The sequence below is a fragment of the Sturnira hondurensis genome, unplaced genomic scaffold, assembly GCF_014824575.4.
Source record: "Sturnira hondurensis isolate 20B ecotype Veracruz unplaced genomic scaffold, ASM1482457v3 Scaffold0006566, whole genome shotgun sequence".
Classification (NCBI taxonomy): Eukaryota; Metazoa; Chordata; class Mammalia; order Chiroptera; family Phyllostomidae; genus Sturnira; species Sturnira hondurensis.
In genome coordinates, this window is record NW_028079197.1 from 2,522,600 (window position 1) to 2,544,850 (window position 22,251).

A 22,251-nucleotide genomic window follows, 5' to 3' on the forward strand; every position below is an offset into this window, starting at 1 on the left:
CCTTTCCTTTTCACAAATCTCTGGCATTGAGAGATGTCTTTCCTCTGGCGGTGGACAGATGAGCCCACTAGGTATTGGTATACTGTCCTTGGGAGGGGCTCCTGTTGTTCTGTAGCAGTTTTTGGCATCCCTGGGTGGGCCAAGTATTGCCCCTCCTTGGACCTCTGTTTAGTAACAATGGGAGAATTACTGATGAATTAGGAGTTTGGAAACGGAAAGTCTTGCCTCTGATATTTAAGATAATTAGATTCTGGTGCACTTCTTGGTAAGCCCAGTCTCTTCCCCTGTCTACCATTTACCTCCCTGCACCCCCGTCAGCATTTCAAATCCCTGAGTTTGTGTTTTTATTTTTTGTTTTTCTCTATGTCTTTCCTCTGCCACATTTCTCACTCTTTTTCTTTCTAACCCACTCTGATCATAAAACTGATACATAAAGATGGATTTGTTGTATTTAAGGTTTGACTTTTTTCCTTTGGATAACTTAAAAAGTAGGGGAGGGAGGCATGAATAGGCAGAGCACAAGGGGATTTTTAAGGCAATGAAACTACTCTGTATGAGACTCTCATGGTAGATACAGGTCCTTATACATATTTCTAAATCCATTGAATGTACAACACCAAGAATGAACCCTAATTTGAAGTACGGATTTAGGTGATTATAATGTGTCAGTGTAGGTTCATCGATTGTAACAAATGGACCAGTCTGATGGGAGATGCTGATAATGTGACAGGCAGTGCTTCTGTGTGGGCTGGGGGTACATGGGAACTGAACTCTATTTTCTGCTCAGTTTTGCTGTGAAGTGCTTTGACAAAAATAAAGCCTATTTTTAAAAAGTAAGATGCATGAAATCTTTTGTTTTCCTTTTTTGGGGGAAAAAACACAAAACACCTTAAATGTAGTTCTTTTGTACTTATGAGGACCTGTAATTTTTTTTTCCTGTCCATGGTCCTAATTTTCCCGTACATCCTGGATAGTTTGGAAGGTCGTATTCCCAGTTCTCTTGCCAACCTGTTTGGCATAGTTGTGAAGATTAGCAAATGTGTATTGAATACTTGGAAGGCTTTAACGAAAAGTACTAGGTGAAAGCAAAGCAATTTTATTGTTAGACTTGGGGAGTGAGTCAGAAATTTTAAGGTGGGCTCCTCACTGATAAAATGGGTGAGAACCATTGAAAGCACAGTGAAGAGGTACCTGCTAATCAAATTCAGGCTTTGGTACAGCTGTGCTTGCTCAATGACGCCCATATGCAAATTTGCCATACAATAAAAGAATCTGATTTTTTCGTAAACTTGATTGGAGCTTTAGCAAAGCAAAGAATACTCTGTAATGCACATGACCACCCTTTAATTGGTATCTTTTGTAAGGTAGATTTAATGCTTTAGGTTTTTTCAACTCCTGTGTCATTTAAAATATAATTGTGGGGATAGGAAGAGAAGAAGTAGCATTAAGTCCTTTAACCCCCAGGAAGCCATTTAGTCAATTATTGTTTCTGGGAACTAAACAATACCCTTTTCACCTGAAAGATTTAAAATAGCCTTTGCATTGATAACTGGCTCCTCAGTCCTTGAAAGAACATGACTCACTCCTTCTTTGTAATTGGAAAGAAATACAATGTCAAAAGACACTGGAAAATGGCCTTTAGTTATACATCTAAACACAAATACTACAGGTTGGAAATATTAGGAAACCAATATGATATGGGGTGAAGTTGATGGGTGGAGTCTCACTATATTAGTATGTGGCTGAAAGGGCAACAGGATGGATTGGCAATCCTTTCTACAGTATTCCTTGGGGAAATTCTTGCTGGAAGATTTAAGGGTCTTGACCTCTGGCTCTCCTCTATTCCACAGGTTGTCTTATTCTTTTGTTCAGGAGCCCTCCCCCTGCATATATTTCTTTTCCACCCTGCATTTCTTACTGCCCCATGTTTACACATGGCCTCACAGTGTTTCTTCTGTCAGCTCTACTTAGGGTTGCTGACCCCCTCAAACAGGTTTTAGACCCATCTTTTCTACTTCTGACCAGTGAAAGGAAACTAAGTGTATTAGAACATCTTGCATCAGTGCTGGGAGATAGACTGCACTCCTGCACCTCTCAAAACTCATGTTCTTGACAGTACGAAATGGGACTGTGGAAGGTGAGTTTGTCCAAGTCTGGGGCAGCTTTTGCCTTTCATTGACCTCAGTGGATGCCACTTAATGGAAAAATATGGTCAGGGTTCACCCTATGGAATCATTGCTTAATATTGTAGATGACTCATTGGAACTAGTGTGTTAGAAAATCACTTCCAGATGTGTAGCAGTAACTTTTCCAAAAGGAAGAAATAAACTCTGGAAAACTGAGTTCGTTTTTTGTTTTTGTGATCTTAGGGCCAGAATCAAATCTTCCTGTATGTTGTTACTCAACATATATTTGCAGTTCTCAGTGTTGTGATCCCCTTGTTCACTTACTTCTGGACTAGGAGCCACATACGTTTGGGGGCTGCCTTCAACCTGCCTCCTCCTTATCTCACATCAACTTCTTTCTTCTCCATGCCTCCAGTCTTCTCACAGTCGTGCATGGTCTGAAAACTTGACCTACTCTGCTTGGGCCCAGGTCTCATTCTTTATCATTATCAGCCAACATTTCTTGAGCATGCCTGTGTAAAGGCCCATTGCTAGGTACTGTGGAGGACGGCAGAGCTATGTTGTCGAAAAGCAGCAGAAGTAGGGTAATACAGCAAAGTGAGTGAGAATGTCAGCGTCTGAGTTGAAGGCCACTTTCTGGATGTGGAATATTGGGAAAGTTACTTAACCTTTTTAAGTCCCAGCGTCTTTGCCTATAAAATGGGTGTGATGGTGATAGTAATACCTGCTTAATAATAAGTAAGTTCGAGGCCTGGACGACATAATCTGTAGTAAACACATGGCATCAACTTCAGCATTAGCTGTTGTTATTCATTGAATTTGCCACCATGTGTAGTTTGTGTGTGTGGTTGTGTTTGTGTGTGAAAGAAGGCCATGAAACAGGAGTTTGTTGGCAGATGCCCGCCAAGAAGCAACTGCGGGGTTTGATTTTGTGGGTGAGTTCTCTTTAAATTGATTTCACTCTAACTGAGAATTCACTGGCTTCTCCCATTCACTGAACTGGGCTCTGTTAAAGAGGTAAGGTGTTGTCATCTCCTCGGAGGCATCAGATGACAGATCTTGCAGATGACGAAATAGTCAAATATTGGAAACTAGCATACCTTGAGCCTGGAGTCCTTATCAAAGCCACATCGTCTTTAACAAGGTGTTTTTGGTAAATAAAATCTTATGTTTTCTGCTATACTGATTTTCCCCCCAACTTCTTATCACATTGTAACGTGAAGTTGCGGTTTTCTATTGACTCAATAAATGTTTCTATACTAGATGTGATGAAAACATTTCTAAAACTTAAAACTACATCAGAAAAGGAAAAGATCATAACCATTACTGTTCAATAGAAAATTTATGTCTCTTTTCTTTTTGAAGAGTTAAAAAATGGTTAGGAATTTGTGAAACTGATACAGAAACTACTGAAGTGGTTGAGACCATGCACACCAGAGTTAAACAGGCCTAGTCTGAATCCTGACTGTATTAGTTTCCTGTTGCTGTGTAGCAGATTACCACAAACTTGGCAGCTTAAAATAACTTCTCATTTGACAGTTTCTCTGGGTCAAAAGTACAGGCCGCGCTCAGCTGTAGTCCTACTCAGGGTTTCTTTGGTGTTGGCAGTATTGTGTTCGCATGTGGAAGCTCAGGGGCCTTTCCAAGGTCCTTCAGGTTGGCACAATTCAATTCCTTGTAGTTGTAGTACTGAGTAGTCCATTTTCCTGCTGCCTCACAACTGTAGATGGCTGTCAGCTCCTAGAGGACACCCTTAGGTACTAGCTGTGTGGGCCTCATAAAATGCCAGTCTGCTTCTTCAAAGCCAGCAGGAGAATCTCTCCAGGAAGTACCCAGTTCCCCTCCTAGGCATACCTGATGAGTCTAGGCCCACTTAGGATAGTCTCTGTTTTGATGCTCTCAGAGGCAGTTTGTTCACAGGTTCTATTTACACTTGAAGGAGAAGGGATTTTACAGGGCTAATAGAGGTGCGGGAGGGGCAGCAGTCTTAGAACACTGCATACCACAAAGTATATCTCTTACTTGGGCAAGCTGTCAACCTCTTTGATAAAATCTGAGTAATGATAGTATTTTCTGCCTTGTAAGATTATTGTGAAAATTAAATGAGATAACATGTAATGCATTTAACACAGCACCTGGTGCTTAGCAATAAATGTTTTCAATAAATGTTAGCTTTCAGTTAATGTTCTACTCGTGGCAGAGAATAGCTACTTTCTCTTTTTTTTCTCTCTGTCCTCTCTCCTTTTCTTTTACTGGCCCCCATCCCAATAATGAAATTACTTTGAAAGTGGAGCATGTGAGTGTATGGTAAAGGAGTTGATGTCTTCCCCCAATTCAAGTGCAAAAAAAGATTTCGTAAGAATAAAGCTTATTTAACATTGATATTTCTAAGCCATTTGCTTTGTAATGTTTAGGTTAAGGCCTTCCTACAGATATCCTTCTAATTTGATTCTTTGCTAAATGTACGCCTGTTCAGGAGTCAGTTCATGGTCCCCCCAACCCCGGGGTTTGAGGTACGTTTCCTAGTTAAGGGAAAAGTTTCAGGTATTAGTATACTTACCAAAAAAGTTTGGTAGATCAATGATACATAAATGAGAGTATCTTTGATAACAAATGCTTACTGTGTAAGCAGGAAATATCAATGTACAGAACCTGCCTTGGGTTTCTTATCTTCAGTTTAAGGGTATTCAACAGTTCAGCCTCACAGTAGTCCTGAAATGTAGACTTAATTTTATTCACATAAGCTTCTGGTACACAGTCATTTCAGGGAATTTGACTATCCTCTGATAGTTCCAGGGACATCCCTAGAAGAAAATGAGTATGTATTTTGTTCCCATTGCCTGTAGAAATTGATTATACTTCAAAAATACTTGGAAAGTAAATTCCCGTGTGACAAATGGTTCTTTAGAAGCCACATCTTGGTGGTGAGAGTAGGAGGGGCGGGGGAAGAGGAGAGCAAAGAAACAAAGGGCAGAGAAACAAAAAAGGCAATGCCTCCAATTTACAAACACAGGGAATCACTTTTGGAGAGTTTAATTCTTCAACATGGAACTGAATTTGGGTGTCACTTTTCACAAGAATGACATAAATGTTCCATTCAGTAAGAAGAAGTCTGCATGTTTATCTTCCCTGTTAGTAGTTTGGAAGTTTGAATGTGTGTACTCAAGAAGCCAGAGAAAGGGTAGCTTATGAAATCTCTGCCTGGCCTCTGGTTCCCTGGCCATCTCAGAGACTGCTCCTGGTTGCGGGCCATCCCACATCTGAAGCAGGAAGATGATGGCCGCAAAAAGACAAAAAAGTTGCTGGAGTCGAACAGCTCAAGGCTCCAGCTGGTTATGAAAGGTGGAAGGTGCATGTTGGGTACAAGCAGACTGTGAAGATGATGAGGCAAGGCAAAGTGAAACTGCTTATCCTCTCCAACAACTGTCTAGTCTCTTTTAAAAAGAAGATTTTATTTGTTTATTTTTACAGAAGGGGAAGGAAGGGGGAGGTAGAGAGGAGCGAAACACTGATGTGTGAGAAAGACATTGATCCGTATGGATTGCCTCTTTCATGCATCCCAATTGGGACATGAACCACAGCCTAGGCACCTGCCCTGACCAGAATTGAACTGGCTTTGTGGGATGACGCTCAATCATCTGAGCCATGCTGGTCAGGGTATCAACTGCCAGTCTTGTGAAAATAGACTGCTGCACTATATTAGCCCAAACTGGTGCCCATCACTACAGTGGCAATGACTGAAGTGGGCACAGAGTGTGGAAAGTACTACAGAGTGTGCGCACTGGCAGTCATTGATCCAGGTGACTCTGATATCATTCGAAGCCTGCCAGAACAGACTGGAGAAAAGTAAATCATGCAAAACTTTTCTTTAGTAAAACTGGCCAATGCTTGTTTGAGGGAAAAAAAAAGAAATCTTTGCTGGTGGAACTGAGGAACCTTAAAATAGTCTACAGGATCCCTGCCCCCCACTGGGCTCACCTACCACACCCAGCATGAGTTCCCTTTTTGTGATTCTCAGTAGCACATGAGTGTCCTACAGCATTGGATGCCTAGGGAGAAGCCACGTTGGGGTAGGAGTTATGAGTTGTTACCTCATTGAGAAAACCTCAGTTCTTCTTTACCCATTGAAGGGAAGAAGTCTAAAAAGAGATACCCTTATATCTCTTTTTTCCTTTCTCATCTGTACTTTGGGCTGTCTGCTTTGTCCCTAAACATTTTACCTGTATCTTCTTTTAAAAAATAGAATTGGCCCTGGCTGGTGTAGCTCAGTGGATTGAGCTCGGGCCTGCGAACCAGACGATCGCAGTTCAATTCCCAGTCAGGGCACATGCCTGGGTTGCAGGCCAGTTCCCAGCAGGGGACACACAAGGGGCAACCATACATTGATATTTCTCTCCCTCTCTCTTTCCCTTCCCTTCTAAAGATAAATAAATGAAATCTTTAGAAAATAGAATTGATTAAAAACTTTTGTGTGTCAGAAGTCACTATCAAACCCTGGTTGGTGTGTTTCAGTTGGTTGGGTGTTTTCCCACCTAGTGAATGGTCACGGGTTGGATTCCCAGTCAGGACATATATGCCCGAGTTGCAGGTTCAGTCCTTGGTTGGGGCATGTGCAAGAGGCAACCGATTGATGTTTATTGATTGATGTTCCTAGGTTGATGTTTCTCTCTTCTTCTCTCCCTCCCCCTTTTCTGAAAATAAATGAATAAAATCTTTTTAAGAAAGTAGTCAGTATCAAGAGAAAGAAAAGGCAAAATGGGAGAAAATATTTGTAAAATACCTTACAAAGGATTAATAATTCAGAATATGTGAACTACAGTTCAATCAAACAATTTCACTGAAAAGTGGGCAAAGAACTTGAGGCATTTCTCCAAAGAGGATATGCAAATTACCAATAAGACACTCAGAATTGCTAATCATTAGGCAAATGCAAATCAAAACCACAGTAAGATGCATCTTCACACCAATTAGGTTGTCTTCATTTTAATAAAAATGGAAAAAATAGCCCCAGCTGGTGTAGCTCAGTGGATTGAGTGCTAGCCTGTGAACCAGATGATCACAGTTTGATTCCCAGTCAGGGCACATGCCTGGGTTGGTGGCCAGGTTCCCAGTAGGAGGCACTCGAGAGGCAACCACACATTGATGTTTCTCTCCTTCTCTTCTCCCTTCCCCTTTCTCTAAAAACAAATGCAATTAAAAAAAAGACAAAGTCAATCATGGTTTTTTGGATTGTAACAGCAATACTTCTGTTAGAAAAACTTGGGGAAGAATAGAAAAGAAGAAAAAATCACCCATAAATGTACCACTTGGGATACATGTTTTCATTTGACCACATTTATTTTCAATTACTCTCACCTTGTCAGTAAAAATGACGGTCAGTTTCTACTACTTCCTAAATAGCTGGTACAATAGCACCCACTCATTTCTTGGTGAAATGTTGGTGTTCACGAACAGAAAAGAAATAAAGTTCACCAAGTAGTGAAAACCATAGCTACCTGGTAGGCCTTCTGTTGCAAAGCTTTTCCTCAGCAGCACAATACTTCCCAGGCCATGACCACTTTGTGGGAGCAGCTGCTGGCAAGAGCACAGGGAACCAAGGTCAGCAGGCCTGGCTTTTAGCTACAGTTTGATAGAAAGTATATAAAAATTCTTATAGGTCTGGTCATTCTCATGCTACACACTGAGCCCTGGAGTACCATCCCATTTAGCCAGTGTTTAATCCATCTCTATACTGGGTGTAACTCATCTCTTCTCTCCACTTTCAGTCAATTCTGTCCACTGACTGCCTCAGGGCCTTGCAAAAGGAGCTCTGGCTACGGGTCCCTGAGGGAGACAAAGATGCTCCCACACCATCACTAGGATCTGCCTCTGAGACCCACCTTGCTTACAGCCTGAAGGCAGTTGCCCTCAGATTGTGGTGTTTACTTCAAAAAGTGGCCACAGGCTGCAGCTTCTACAGAAGATGCTAGTACATTCCTGAATTCCAGGAAACTTACTGGGCTAGGCCTGGATTGCTCCCTCAGAGAAACCTTCAATGTTCAGAGGGAAGAGGAAAAGACTGAATGGTTTGGCAAGGAATGGGGCAACCTGATAGAGAAAGCTCATAAGCATTTCATTGTCCTTTGCCTTGAATTCTGGAAAGAGATTTATTTGCTTTCCTGCTTGAAAATGGGATATTATTTAAATGTGGCATGAAAATTGCACTGCAGAGAGTGGCTTCGGATGGCACGAAATCCTTCAATTGGCCCATCCTTCACCTATATATATTTAAAGCTCAGAACCAGTAATCCTCTTTTGCCAGAATTATCTTGATTGTGAAATAAGCAGTGGCAGTGAAATAATTACACTGATCTTTCTCCTTAAACACAGTGGAATTTCACATGCAAACAAATGCTGTCCTTTGAATGGTTACCACTATAGGAGGCCACAATTCCTCCCTAATGTCATTGATCAAAACACAGGTACTTTCCCACAGAATGTGGTAATGGGTCATGTAGATTACCAAGGACTATACTGTATAGTTCTCTCATATGTATGTGTGTATGTATGTATGTATATATTTGTTTTCAATTTCATTTACTTTTAGAGAGGGGAAGGTGGGGAGAAAGAGAGGGAGAGAAAGAAACATTGATGTGTAGTTGCCTCTTGTGCACCCCCAACTGGGGACCTGGCTGGCAACCCAGGCATGTGCCCTGAGTAGGAATCGAACTGGCGACCCTTTGAGTCTCAGGCTGGCACTCAATCCAGTCAGCCACACTAGCCAGGGCTGTATTTATTTTTATCATTAGATGAGTATCTGCATTCTGATAGTAAAGGAAAACTATCATTGTTTTAAAAACCTGACTTCTAATGGTTTAATTGCGTTTCTCTTAAGTCTACAATGACATCTTTGTAGCTATCTACCTTTCCCCCAGTTCCCTTGATAGAGAGGTCCAGTCATTTTAAGCTAAAAGGCTGTCTTTCTTAGGCTGGGGCTTCACATAGTTTATTGAAATTTCTGGAATTTTTAAACATCTTGTGTAAAAACTTGGAAAAGGATTTCTCATTTTGGAGTAGTATTTCATGAACACAGGAGGTGCTCAATAAATATTTCTCTTTTTTAAGATTTTATTTATTTATCTTTAGAGGGGAAGGGAAGGAGAGAAGGAGAGAAATATCAATGTGTGGTTGCCTCTCGTGAGTCCCATGCTGGGAACTGGCCTGCAACTCAGGCATGTGCCCTGACCGGGAATCGAACCGCGGTCATGTGGTTCGCAGGCCCGTGCTCAATCCACTGAGCTATACCAGCCAGGGCTCAATAAATATTTCTTGGTGGATGTGTCTTGGATTTTTGAACAGTTGTCTCAAGTTCTTTGTACTGTGAAGTTTATCTTATATTACTTGGAACACTGTTACTATCAGAAATCAACAGTATGAATCCCATGTGGAAGGAGAAAAAAATAGAAAAGAGGTGGAGGAACATTAAAATGGTAACAGTCATCTTTGGATGGTGGGATTCTAAGTGACTTTTATTTTCCTTTTTAAATTTCTAGATTAAAAATTCTTTTTTCCCCACATCCGAGTAGAAGTTTCATTTTTCCAGTTCTTCCAGTTTTTTTAAATTGAGTAAATTTGACCTGTAACATTGTGTATGTTTAAGGTATATAAGGAGCTACTTTGATGCAATTATAAATTGTGATATGATAGCCAATGTTGTAATATTTATCACATTACATAATGAGAATGTTATTTTCTGTATTCATCATAGCATGCATTAGATCTCTAAAGCTTATTTACTACTCATTACAAATTTATACCCTTAAACACCATGACTGTTATCCCCACTCCCAGCCCCAAATTAAAATTTTTTTAAGTGAACATGTGATGCTTTTATAATGTAATGCAAAAACCATGATATCTTACATAAAAATAACGTAACTTGTTTATATGAAGTAAGTAAGGCAGTAGGTCTTAAACTTCCTGGGTCACACACTCCTTTGAAATTTTGGAATGCTCTGGCGCCTTTTCCTACAATGGCAAAATAATGAAATTGACATATAATTTCAGAATTTCTCATCCCAGGTACCTCATCCAAGGATCGGCTAACACCCCAGATTAGGAGTCACTTTCAGAATGGAGGCAGTGGCACCCAAAAAGTGGTTGGCTGCCAAATGCAGACAGAAGTAGAGTTATGCGTGTGCTGTTAACATTAGTGTGGGGGCATCTGATTCAGTAGCGCAGGCGTCACATCAGTCTATGCCAGTCAGTCAGGGCGCCTTTGTAAGAGACTGGATTTTCCATTTGTAAAAGTGCTAGCTAGTGTCCCTTTCTTCTACAGGTCACAGGGAGCTAACCAGGTACAAGTAACAGCCTTGGGGGTGGGACTGAGAGCCCAGCTCAGCCTAGGATTAGTGTCTATGTAAATGAAGTCCGTGACAGGATTTTCTCCAGCAGCTGCAAAGAAAAACAAGCAGGGTTGGCAGGGTTGGGGTGGGATTTGATGGGGGGGGAGGCAGGCAGGGTGGCTGTAGATGTGGTTCAGAATGATACGGGGTTAGAAAGAGAGAGAGAGCTAGTAGCCATGAGGTCCAGGTTGATTGGGAATGAAAGCATGACAGAAATGTACTATCATATTGAGGGAATGGCTTTATTTTAGTCTAGCTGGGGAGAAGATGTAGAGATTGTTTTCTAGGAAAAGAATAGTTTTGTTTAGCCACTTGTTCTAGGTAGAGGCCTGTAGAGGCTGGGTTCTAAGTGTGTCTCAACGGTGGCATTTGTGATGGATGAGGGTTTGTTACCATTGCAAACTGCTTAGATCAGGGTTTGAGGGAGTACTTCTTGCTAGAGTATTTGCAAGGGATTAGGATCAGCATTGCAAAAATACTTAGACAACAGTGTGGGGGGAAGTGCTTCCTGCTAGTGTTTTTGGGTATGTGTAATGGGAATACACTTTGGATTACCTTTAGGGATAGAAGCAAGGAAATGTACTTTTGGGCACATTCTGTTACACAAAGTAAATGTGAGCTGGAGGGAGGGAAGGATAGGGAGGAGGCTGTTTAGGAGCAAGTTTGGCAATTGGGAAGGAAATGGTTACCCGCACAGATGGAGTTTTGCTTGAGTTACCAGCTTTTTTCCTTGTTTAATTTCAGTGCCCAACCAACATGCTTTTCTACCTCTTGACCTTACATTTTTTCTTGTAGGTGTTCTTGGTTCTATGAAAGTTTTATATATGACATTGTAAATTTACCAAAAGAGAAACTAATGGGGGGATGATACATGTTTTTGAGAGTGTTTAATAGCAGGGGTCCTTTGGACTGCTACCCAGATGTTTATATTTTTGTGAGTATTTTGTAGATTGTGGTCATCTTGAACAATTGAGAGAAGCAGAAAATCTTAACGCTGAAGGTTAGAAAGATACTGACAATGGATTTGTAGTTTGCTCATTCAGTCATTCAAGATAGAGTTGGGACAGTTGGAGACGGAGCAGTGAATAAGATAAAGACTGCAATTATAGAACTTTCATTCTAGCTGTATGGGTGGAGAAAGGTAGAAAAGGAAATGGACAGGTAGTACACCTCAGCATTTTGTGATAGAGCTGGGTATGGAGAAGGAAGTACAGGTACTAGCTCTGGGTTTGAGGAGGCAAGTAGCAATCGGTAGGCAGGAGTGGCCATTTTACCTAGATAGATTGGCAGCTTATGGAGTCTTACAGTGGGGTTGCAGGGAGAACTAGGCAGAAGTATCAAGATCAGCAAAGATGACATAACAGGGCCCATTAGGAGATCTGCCCACTGTGGTTGAGCTGGGGATGGAGGCCGGATCTTAGAAGCCTTGAACAGTTTGAGCTTTTTTCCAGCAGGCTATCGGAGCCATTAAAGGGGTTTAAACAAAGGAATAATGTGATCCAACTTGTGTTTCATCAAAAGATTAACTGTGTTATAATGGAATACTATACAGCAGAAAGAAAGAAGGAACCTCCTGCCCTTCGTGACATCATGGAAGGAACTAGAAAGCATTGTGCTAAGTGAAATAAGCCAGGGGGCGAAAGACAAATACCATATGATCTCATCTACAAGTGGAACCTAATCAACAAAACAAACAAGTGAGCCAAATAGAACCAGAGACATGGAAATAAAGAACTAACTGACAGTGACCAGAGGTGTGGGGCAGAATGTATGTGTGGGGGGGAAGGGGATAACAGGAAAGAAGGGGAAGAGTGAAGTCAAGGAGTATGTATAAAGGACCTATGGGCAAAGACAACAGGATGGGGGGCTAGCATTGGATGTGTGAGGTGAGGGGCTATAGGGCAGGGAGAATAAGGGGGGGAAATGGGGACAACTGTGATTGAACAATGAAAAGTGTTTTAAAAAAGTTTAACCGCGTTGGATCAAATTAGCCATTGAGAAGGTGTTGGGAATACATTTAGTGCAGAATGGCAGCTAATCTTCTCACAATGAAATGTTCAAGCTAATTTAATCTTTGTCACACAAGGAAGATGCAAGTATTTCTCTCAAAGAAAGGTTCTTCATACACACTCCTCTCTTTATTTTCCTCAATAGTTTTGTATGCAACTCTAATGTATAGTTTTCCACAATTCAGAGTATTGCTCCTGGAAAATGTAGACAATGGGGCAAATTTTCAGCCTATGCTGTCATTTTATGGATTAATTTCCATTAGTGCTGGCCTTTCTGGTTTTCTGTGCATAATAAACATGAGTAAAACATCTGTTCATGTCATTCCTGTGCTCAAAAATCTCTGTGGGCTCCCCATTGCTTACACTAGGAAACAGTCCAAACTCATGGCCTTGGCATACTGGGATTCTCCATAAACGTGCCTTTTTGACTTCTCCTGGTCATTTCTCCCTATTCTGTTCATCTTCCGAGTTCCCGGGCACATGCTGTTACTCTTCCATGCTGTTATGCTCTCTTCTTGGCCTGGAATGCCTTTATTCATTTTGCCTGCCATGAGCAATTTTTATTCAGTTCTTCAAGGTTCAGCGTACCTGCTGCTTCCTCTCTGAGCTTCCTTCACCAGAGGAATTAATCTCTCCCTTACCTGCATCCCAATAGCACTCTCTGTCTCCTGTGCTAACTCTTATACCATCATCTTTTTAAAAAGATTTTATTTATTTGTTTTTAGAGAGAGGGGAAATCAAACCACTGACCTTTTGATTCTCAATCCACTGAGGCACACCAACCCAGGTCACAGGCTGTTCTTTTAAACGGTAGCTCTGGTGATAGGACAATTGTCAATCGGGAGTGAATTGGCTTTAAAAAGGAAACAAAGATTATAGACAGGGAAGCCATTTTTGTTAAAGGGAGAAGATGTGTAAAAAAAGCTGAATGGCCAAGGGATGGTTACTCAAGAGATGTCAGTCTGATTGAACGCCCTTTCCTACGAGTTGGGAAAGGCCATGCTACAGGAGCTATAATGCAGTGTAATCCTATAAAGCTGGATAATGTGGATAGGAAAGTGAGAGATGATTTCTGGATAAACAGGAGCTGGGGAAATAATTGAAACTTATTAAATAGGAGAGTAGATTCTGAACTTGATTACATATGGCTAAAACATCTTTTTTTCTTCTTTTTTTGCTAAAACATCTGAAGAGTGACTGTAGATCTGACACTGAGGGCAGTGGGCCCAGGATACCTTAGGGCCAGGCCAGTAGGGCAGTAAAATGTTCAGTGTGGTCAGAATGGGCTTTGAGAGCCATCTGCTGTCTCACCTCATCAAAAGACAGCCTAGCAGATGGTGTGTCTGCTTAATCACGAGTGGGTAGATAGGATAAGCATGGGTCAGGTCACCATATATGATACCAAGAACTGGGGCATCTCCCATCATTTTAAAGGGGTAACCTTCAGAAAATCAAAGGAGCTCTCCCTTGATTTTACTTTCAATAGCTTTTAGAATATATTATCTCATGAAGTAGTATAGGCTGAAAGTACTACTGGGTTCAAAAAAGGTGCAGAGCATTTCAAGTAATGGCTAGATCCAATATGTCCGATCATGGAAAAATGAGAATATTTATAGAAAGATACATGTTTGACCCTTTCAAGGTTGATTTCAAAATGGGGCCACTCAGTTTTTTTCACTCTGTTATCAACAAGAAATTAAGGGAATGGGTATACCAGTGGTTGGATCCAAGGTGGAAAATGATATGTGGCTGCTGTGGAGGGAGGTGTGTATTGTTGTGTGTGTTCAAATGGACACAAACAGGACTTTAAGTTTTTTTGTTTTCATTGGGTGCAAGGAATCTAGCTAGCTAAATCCACATACCTGTAGGGCATCAGTGCACTTTACATTTTGTTCTGCTTAAGAATGCAAAGTATGTTATTGTTGGTTCTGTTTATAAAATTCAGGAAAATGTCAATGAGATTTTTTTGGTTGTTGTTTCAGTTTGTAGTGGGCACCAAGATCCAAGGCAGGTTATAAATTTGTGACAGGCACACAACGAATACAATCTGATTTCTACTTGCAAGAATGAATTATCTGCAGTAATTTTGAATAATTTTGTATGTGAACTTCTGAAATTCTTTAATTTGTTAGAAAGCCATTATTATGTATAGCGAAGGTTCATTTTTTCTATTTGTCAGTAAATGGTTTGCTAGAGCATAGAAACAGTGTTCTTTTGTTTCTCCCGTTGGCTTTTAAAAATATTTTATTTATTTATTTTTAGAAAGAGGGTAAGAGAGGGAGGGAAACAGTGTGGTTGCCTCACACGCCCCCAACTGGGGACCTGGCCTGCAACCCAGGCATGCACTCTGACTGGGAATCGAACTGGTGACCTGTCAGTTGACAGGCTGGCATTCAATCCATTGAGCCACCCAACCCAGGGCAGTGTTTTTCTATTCTTAAAAAAGTGCTTTGTCATTTTCTAAATATGTTCGAGACTTTCTTTTTCTTTTTGTGTTATCTTTGAGCCATTTAAATGCTTATTAGCCCAGAGTGAACACAAAAGGTCCGGAATGACTGAATTCAAATAAATTTTCCTACCTGTCAGCCAGCATTTGAGTAAAGTTACAAATATTGCTTAAAATGAAGTTTTGGGTTATAGAGTTAATTGAAGTTTTATCTATTGTTTAGTAGATAATCTAGGTTATTTGCATAGTATTTGAGTTGGCTGTGAAAAGCACTTGTTAACAGAGTTGGAACTAATATAGTATGTATACAGACTTGTTTATTTGATAACTTTTAAAAATTAAGTCTGTTGTAGGTTTTGAAAAATATTCCTTCAGTTTATAAAAATAGCTAAGTAGACTAGGAAAAGGTAAGTAATTTGACATTTAAAAGGATTTGCTCCCAGCAACCGCAGTTCGATTCCTAGTTAGGGCACATGCCTGGGTTGCAGGCCAGTTCCCAGCAGGGACGCACGAGAGACAACCATACATTGATATTTCTCTCCGTCTCTCCTTCCCTTCCCCTCTAAAGATAAATGAATACAATCTTTTTTAAAAAAGATATGCTCCCTATGCAGAAACTGTGAAGAGGAAAAAAGTGTTTTATTTTTTTCTCAGTGTTCCCATGTTAGATTTAAATCTTATTTTGGTGATTCTTACAACAGTAAGTTGTTCCTGAATTAAACCTGGGAATCTGAAAATTAATTATGAAAGCCTTAACAATGACTTTTCCCTCTCTCCTTATGTGCTGCCATTGTTTGTATTTCTTGGCTGCTTATCCCTCATGAGCCACAAAAACTTCTGGCTTTTTAGTTCTCACAGCTCTCTTCTAAGTTCTGTGGAGAGTGCTGAGATGGATTAGACATAGTCTGCTGACAATATTTTAACTTTTTTTTGTAATTTGATTCTTACCCACTTGAACTTGAATATGCCACCTCAGTCCCCCAAAGGAAAAGACCTAAAGTGCTAATTCCTAGTCATTGATAGCAAATGCTAAACTGGAAGTAACAGTTTAGAAATGCAAAACTCCTTATCCAATTACATTAGAAGCTCTATAAGCCAGGTCCACATCTTCAGGGCGATGAGAAAGCAAGATCTCAGTTTGGCTAAAATGATAGGCTAGTTTGAGGAATCTTTAGCAAATCCTAAAATGCAAAGTCCATTCAAAGAAATGAAACACAGTAGGAGCGAGGGTGGGGACATGTTTTATTTTTAAGTTCAGTGTACACAGGTTTATGTGTATCATGGTTAAGGGCACTGACTCTGGAGTCCATCAGATACAGTTTTGAATCCCACCTCCACTAATATGTGACATTAGACCTACCTGAGCCTCAATTTCCTCATCTGCAAAATGGGCATAATAATCCCTTTTGCAGGATTTTTGAAAGAATTAAGTGAGATAATAAATATAAAATGCTGCCCTGGCTGGAATAGCTCAGTGGATTGAGCGCGGGCCTACGAACCAAACAACCGAGGTTCAATTCCCAGTCAGGGCACATGCCTGGGTTGCAGGCCAGTTCCTGGCAGGGGACGCATGCGAGGCAACCATACATTGATATTTCTCTCCCTCTCTCCCTCCCTTCCCATCTGATACATAAATAAAAAATAAAATTAGAAAAGTAGTTAAATTTATTTAAAAAATAAAATGCTTAACTTGGTATATAGTAATGGTCAATATAAGGGGTAGAGAAAGCACAAGGCACACTATTTCTTCCTCCAAATGATTACAGTCCTCCTAAGGAGACTAATGAGCAAAGTACCCACAAAGCAGTTCTGTGCTATATATGAGTAAGTGCCACAATAGTCAGTAAAGACAATAAAAAGGCTGTAGGGGAGAGAGATTGGTGGTGGGTGGGTTGCCAGAGTAAGAATATAAACTGGAGTAGGAATAAGCATAACCCAATGGTCTCATGAAATAAGATTTTCCCCCTTAGTTAGCTTTAAGAAAGGTCATCATCTTGAATGAAATTTGTATGTGGGTTTTCATGCCAAGATTTGCCCTGATAAACAATCTTCATTAAAACCTATTCATGTTATTTTGCCAAGTTGTGTTGTTCTAGTTAAAAAGACGGCTTTTCCTCCACTAGCATCATCATCAGGTTGTACTAATTCAAGACTTCTTCAGTACTTGGGGTTCCTACTGGGAAAGAGAGAAAGAAATGAACTGGTGAAGGTAATTGTATAATTTAGAAAAGAATGGGTCATAACAAAGTCAAATACTGTTTGTTTGAACATTAGGAGAAAAGTTCCTTATAGTTACGGTTTGTTGCCAAGGTGTGTGAGGTCCTTCTCAAGAAATGTCTAGTCTACAGTTGTGACGTTTCTCATTTTTGTTAGTCAGAGCACAACTTCTGCTGCGCCTCATCCTCTTGCACCACTCTCCACAGTTATCTAGTCTCTGACCTCATGGAGTTTTTCAATAAAGGTAGAAGACAGTGAAATGATCAGGGACCACAGATACTCATACCAGGAAATTCTTCTGATTGATAGGGATGTGCATAGATGGGCCTGAACATTTTAGCATGCTAAAGCGCTTGTGCATTCACTTTTTTTGGAACAAGATGTGGCTGTGAGAGAGTATGACAGATCACGGAAGCAAAGTGAGGCTTTAAGTTACCATACCTTCGGTGAGCAACATGACTGTCTGGAGTTTAGTTTCCTCCTCACTAGACTGTGAGCTTTTCAAGAGTGGAGTCTGATTCTTTTTCATCTCTGCATTAACAGGCACCAACACAGGGCTTGGACCTTAGTAGGAACTTGATAAATTTGCCTTACACCGAAACTTATTTTCTTTTGTGCTTTACCGGAAATTACATGCCCCCGGTGGCCATTTTGAGTGTGAAATGTTATTTTAAGATAACTCTGGTGGAGGAAGCGCTCCAAACTGTGCTACACACGACTGAAACAAAACAGGAGCTGAATCCCCAGAGGGTCTGGGGAAATCCCCAAGGAAGGGAGGCGGGAAAGTGATGGGAAGAAGAGACTCACTGAGTAACCCCCTCGTTTTGAGCATGTTACTTCTCTCTTAAGATTGTTATTTTCAGCAATGATAGGTTCAGGTGCTCCTAAAACTGTCGTCTGACAGCAGTACTGTGAAAATGAGCTCCTAACTTTTGGGCTAAATAATCATCTTTCTTCAACCAGCTGTTGCTGTGTTCCTTCTTGTACTAGAATTTAATTTGGTAAATTGGGCAGTGATGCTGGTGGTGATGCAGAAAGATTTTTGAGTTGGCTTTTGCCCCACCGCTACACGTTCTGTGTGCTTGGTCTCCCTGCCCGTATGCTGCAGGAGGGGGTTCTGTGAAGACAGTGTTCACTTTAGACTTGGAGAAGATACATTGTTAGGGTTCTTAAGGAGAACATGTTCCTAAAGTAAAAGATCTACCAATAAACTAATGACCTTTGGCGAAATATCTAAGCAGAAGTAACCCAGGCTTATTTTGCATTCTTGATAGAGAAATATCACACAATTACTGCTTTTTCAATGAAATTGAAAATATATGGTTAATTTTTGATGATCGCATAAATAGGCTTGCTAGTCGTGTATTTTTAAATAGGTGGATGAATAACTACATGGCACATACTTACCTATTTATATTAAGGCTACCAGCTTGGTTTCATACTTGTTCAGGATGCACAAGACCCACCACAAAATTATTAAGTCTAAGTACTGGATGCTGTTAGCAATTCCTAGTTAAGATCCTTGTTTCCTCTCCTGTGGACCAAGGAACAGACTGTAACTGAATGTGTACTGATAAGTTTCCTTTTTTGGTGTCTGCCCTTTCACTCTATGTTAGAAATCAAAAAGTTACTTCAATTTGTGTAATCATGTGTTAGGGTTTACACATGGAAGAAGCCCACTTAGGTTTGGCCTGAGCAAGCCTGGAAGAGTGCAGAATGCACTGTATTCCAAACTGTGGTACAGAGATGATATTTTAAAGTTTATTTTAATAGAGATTAGAAAACTGAAGTATTTTCTTTTATGGGGATGATATAAGCTTACTGTTTTGATAAATGTATTTCAATGAAGAAAAGATTTGGTTTCAAGAAAATATGAAATAATATGAAAGTGCAGAAGATGTGCCAAAATTTTTGAAGATTGTACATGAATAAGTTGGGTTTGGGAAACATGCTAAAAGAAAGAGAATCAGGAGTCAGAAGACCTGAATTTGAATCCTGGTTCTGCTGCTAAATGTAGACACAGCTTATCTTAAACATCTCAGCCAGTTTGTTCATGGGTAAGTTGAAATAATAGTATTTTCCTTGTCTGCTGGAATGTTTTTTTTTGTGTGTGTGAACTAGAAGGAAGAGAGTATATTGAAAGGTTTTTTTTGGCGATTCACTCTTTAAATTTCATTTTTCAATTACAGTTGACCTTCAGTATTATTTTATATTAGTTTCAGGTATACAGCATAGTGGTTAGACAATTATACGAAAGTGTTTTTACAAATATTTTCTTTATTTATTTTTAGAGAGAGGAGAAGGGAAGGAAAAAGGGAAAGAACCATCAATGTGTGGTTGCCTCTTCTACACCCCCAACTGGGGACCTGGTCCTCAACCCAAGCAAGTGTCCTGACTGGGAATTGAACCAGTGACCCTTTGGTTCACAGACCAGTGCTCAGTCCACTGAGCTACACCAGCCAGGGCCAAAAGTGTTTTTTTTTTAAGACTTGATAGTGATCTTCTAGCTAACAACAACAAACCTAAATAATATTACTAGCAAGTTATTGCAAGAGAGATTAGGATATCCGTGAATGCAAACTTTCAAAGACAAATTGTTGCCCCCACCCATGGTGCAAACTGAGTAGGTTCCAAATTTCAGTTGATGGCTTTCTTGTCACTGTATAGGAAGATAGAATTCTGAAATATGTGCTTGCTTCTGTCCAGATTGCATAAATGCTTTTGCATTTTACTTAAAGTTGCTACGGAACTGTACAGCAGTGCACACACAGAAGGGACTTGCTATTTATTATTTGAGGATTTATAAAGTACCATTTATTACAAGATAATTTTCTTGAGTTGTGAAAAAAGCACTTTTTAGGCCAGTCCATGCACAGAGTGGCGGGAAGGGAAAACCTGAGAGAATGACCCTTTTTATGTGTGGTAGAGCTTTATTTATGGTAACCCTAATAATAAGTCTAGTAATAAAATGATAAATAAGGAAGTTAGATAAGGGATATGTTCTAGACCAAAGGGCAGGTTCACCATTAAATCATAATTCGAAAAGTTAGGTTTTCCTTGTTTAGATACCAATAGAGTTACAAGAATCCTACTGCAAGGAAAATGTAGGGTTCAGTTCTTTGACACTGACTCCCCCTGTAGCCCCTCCCACTGCTAGTTTGAATTCTGCTTTTAATGCCTGGGGAAAGGGGTGGAGTTAAAAATGGGGATTGGACGAAAGGGTAGGGTGAGGCTGGTGGTGGCCCAGCCCCTCCTTTTTTTCATCTTTAAAGATGAAGTCAGATTCACAGGCCTACATCTTATATATGGGGAAGTTTTGTGGGACCTAGAATAGCCACCCCAACCTTTTCGGCACTTGAGCCCTGACAAAGGAAGTACAAATGAAGACCCAGAATGCTCAGTTTAATCAGTTTTAAATGAAATGTGAAACCTTGTATTCTGTAACATGAATATATGGCTTTCAAAACATAGGGGGAACTGTGAGTTTCATTTTTAGAAGGCATATACTGTGCATTTAAAGAAATGATTCATCTTGACAATGCTTTTCCATGTTGTTAGCTACGTTACAATGCAGAAGGAACATTTTCTTTTTCTTTTTCAAAGTTTCTTGGAGAAGGAAGGTACCTGTGAAATTATTGTATGGAGAGATTAACAGATGATAATTCAACAGGTTAAACACTGAAATCTGAGAACTGTTTTTGCGATAGGTATTAGGAGGATGGTTGGCCTAAAAGGCAAGACTTTGAAATTATTTTCAGTGCCTAAGGCTTGCCTTCTTCCATGGGGCTTTATTCATTTAACTTCTCTGAGAAATTGATCACAGACTTTGAGTGTTACAGCTGGAAGCTGCAGTTGCAGTTTCCTTTCACTTAGGTGCATGAGAATATGGTACATGTGGGACAGCGCGGTCTACTTTTTCTATTAGAAAATCTCTGAGGTGCCCAAACAGGATTTTTTTTCTATTTTGACTAATTTTTTATGAGCACTCACAAACATGATAGGGGTGAGCTGCTTTGTTTGACTCATGGTTCTACAAATCCAAATTTAGGATGTGAAATGAAGTATATATTTGTTAGGATTGTTTCTCCCAGCTTTTTTCAAGAATACTTGAAAAATTAAAAATGTACATATTTAAAGTATACAATGTGATTAATATACATACACATTGTGAAATGATTACCACAATCAACACATCCATCACAGCGCATGTTACCTTTTTTGTGTGTATGGTGAAGACTTTTAAGATGTACTCTTAGCAACTTAAAACTAGACTGTAGTCACTGTGCTGTATATTCAGTCCTCAGAACGTATTCATCTTATAACTGAAAGTCTTCAACCAACATCTCTGCATTTTCCATCACTCTGCCCCTGTCAGCCGCCATTCTTTTTTAGATTCCTTGTGTAAGTGATGTTACCAGACAGGGATCTGGCCCTGTGTGGGTCTGTCCAGGGCCAGCAGGTGTAGTGTGTGGGTTCTTGGACTTCGTGCAGGAAAGATTTCAAAACACCAGTCCAGGTGACTCTAAGGGTATGTTTATTAGAGCTGGAGACAGTGAAACAAGGAAGGGCTCAGCAGAGAAGCAGCAGGAGAAGCCCAGGTGGGGTTGCCTTAGCTCACTGGGAAGTCAGAGAAAAGGGGCCTTTGGGACAGGTTCAGGGGATCAGCCTGGGACAGCTTGTGTGGGGTCCCTTACAGTTAAGGAGATGCATGCCTGTGGGGGAAGAAGAAGGGAAAGGGAATGGGACTGGCTGCTCCCCAGAAGGAGAGTGCTGGGTTTTTTGTCTTTAGTTTTTATCTCTCTCTTGTAGGCAGGAACCTTAGGGGAGCTCTCAGAGGAGGGTCTCGGAAGAAGATCCATCAGCTCTCCAGGTGTGGCCTTTCAGGGGGTTATTAGTCATTGTAACTGGTTCTGGCATCACCCACCTGGTTTTGATGCTTTTCTGGGCCTGGAGCTGAAATGCACCTGAGGCATAGATGTTATCTCTAGGAGGTGATTGCTCTGTCAGTTTGTTCAGCCATTTGTCTCCGTTTCCCTAATCCACTTGTCCTGGCTTACTGGCCTGTCTAA

The 22,251-nt window shown here is 40.4% G+C and overlaps 1 protein-coding gene and 1 pseudogene across 3 annotated transcripts in view; both read left to right on the forward strand.

Annotated features, from left to right (window-relative positions):
- DOCK11 (dedicator of cytokinesis 11) overlaps positions 1-22,251 on the forward strand; it is a 197,707-nt gene that overhangs the window by 20,796 nt on the left and 154,660 nt on the right. The window lies entirely within an intron of this gene.
- On the forward strand, positions 5,315-6,153 carry LOC118989854 (60S ribosomal protein L30-like; annotated as a pseudogene).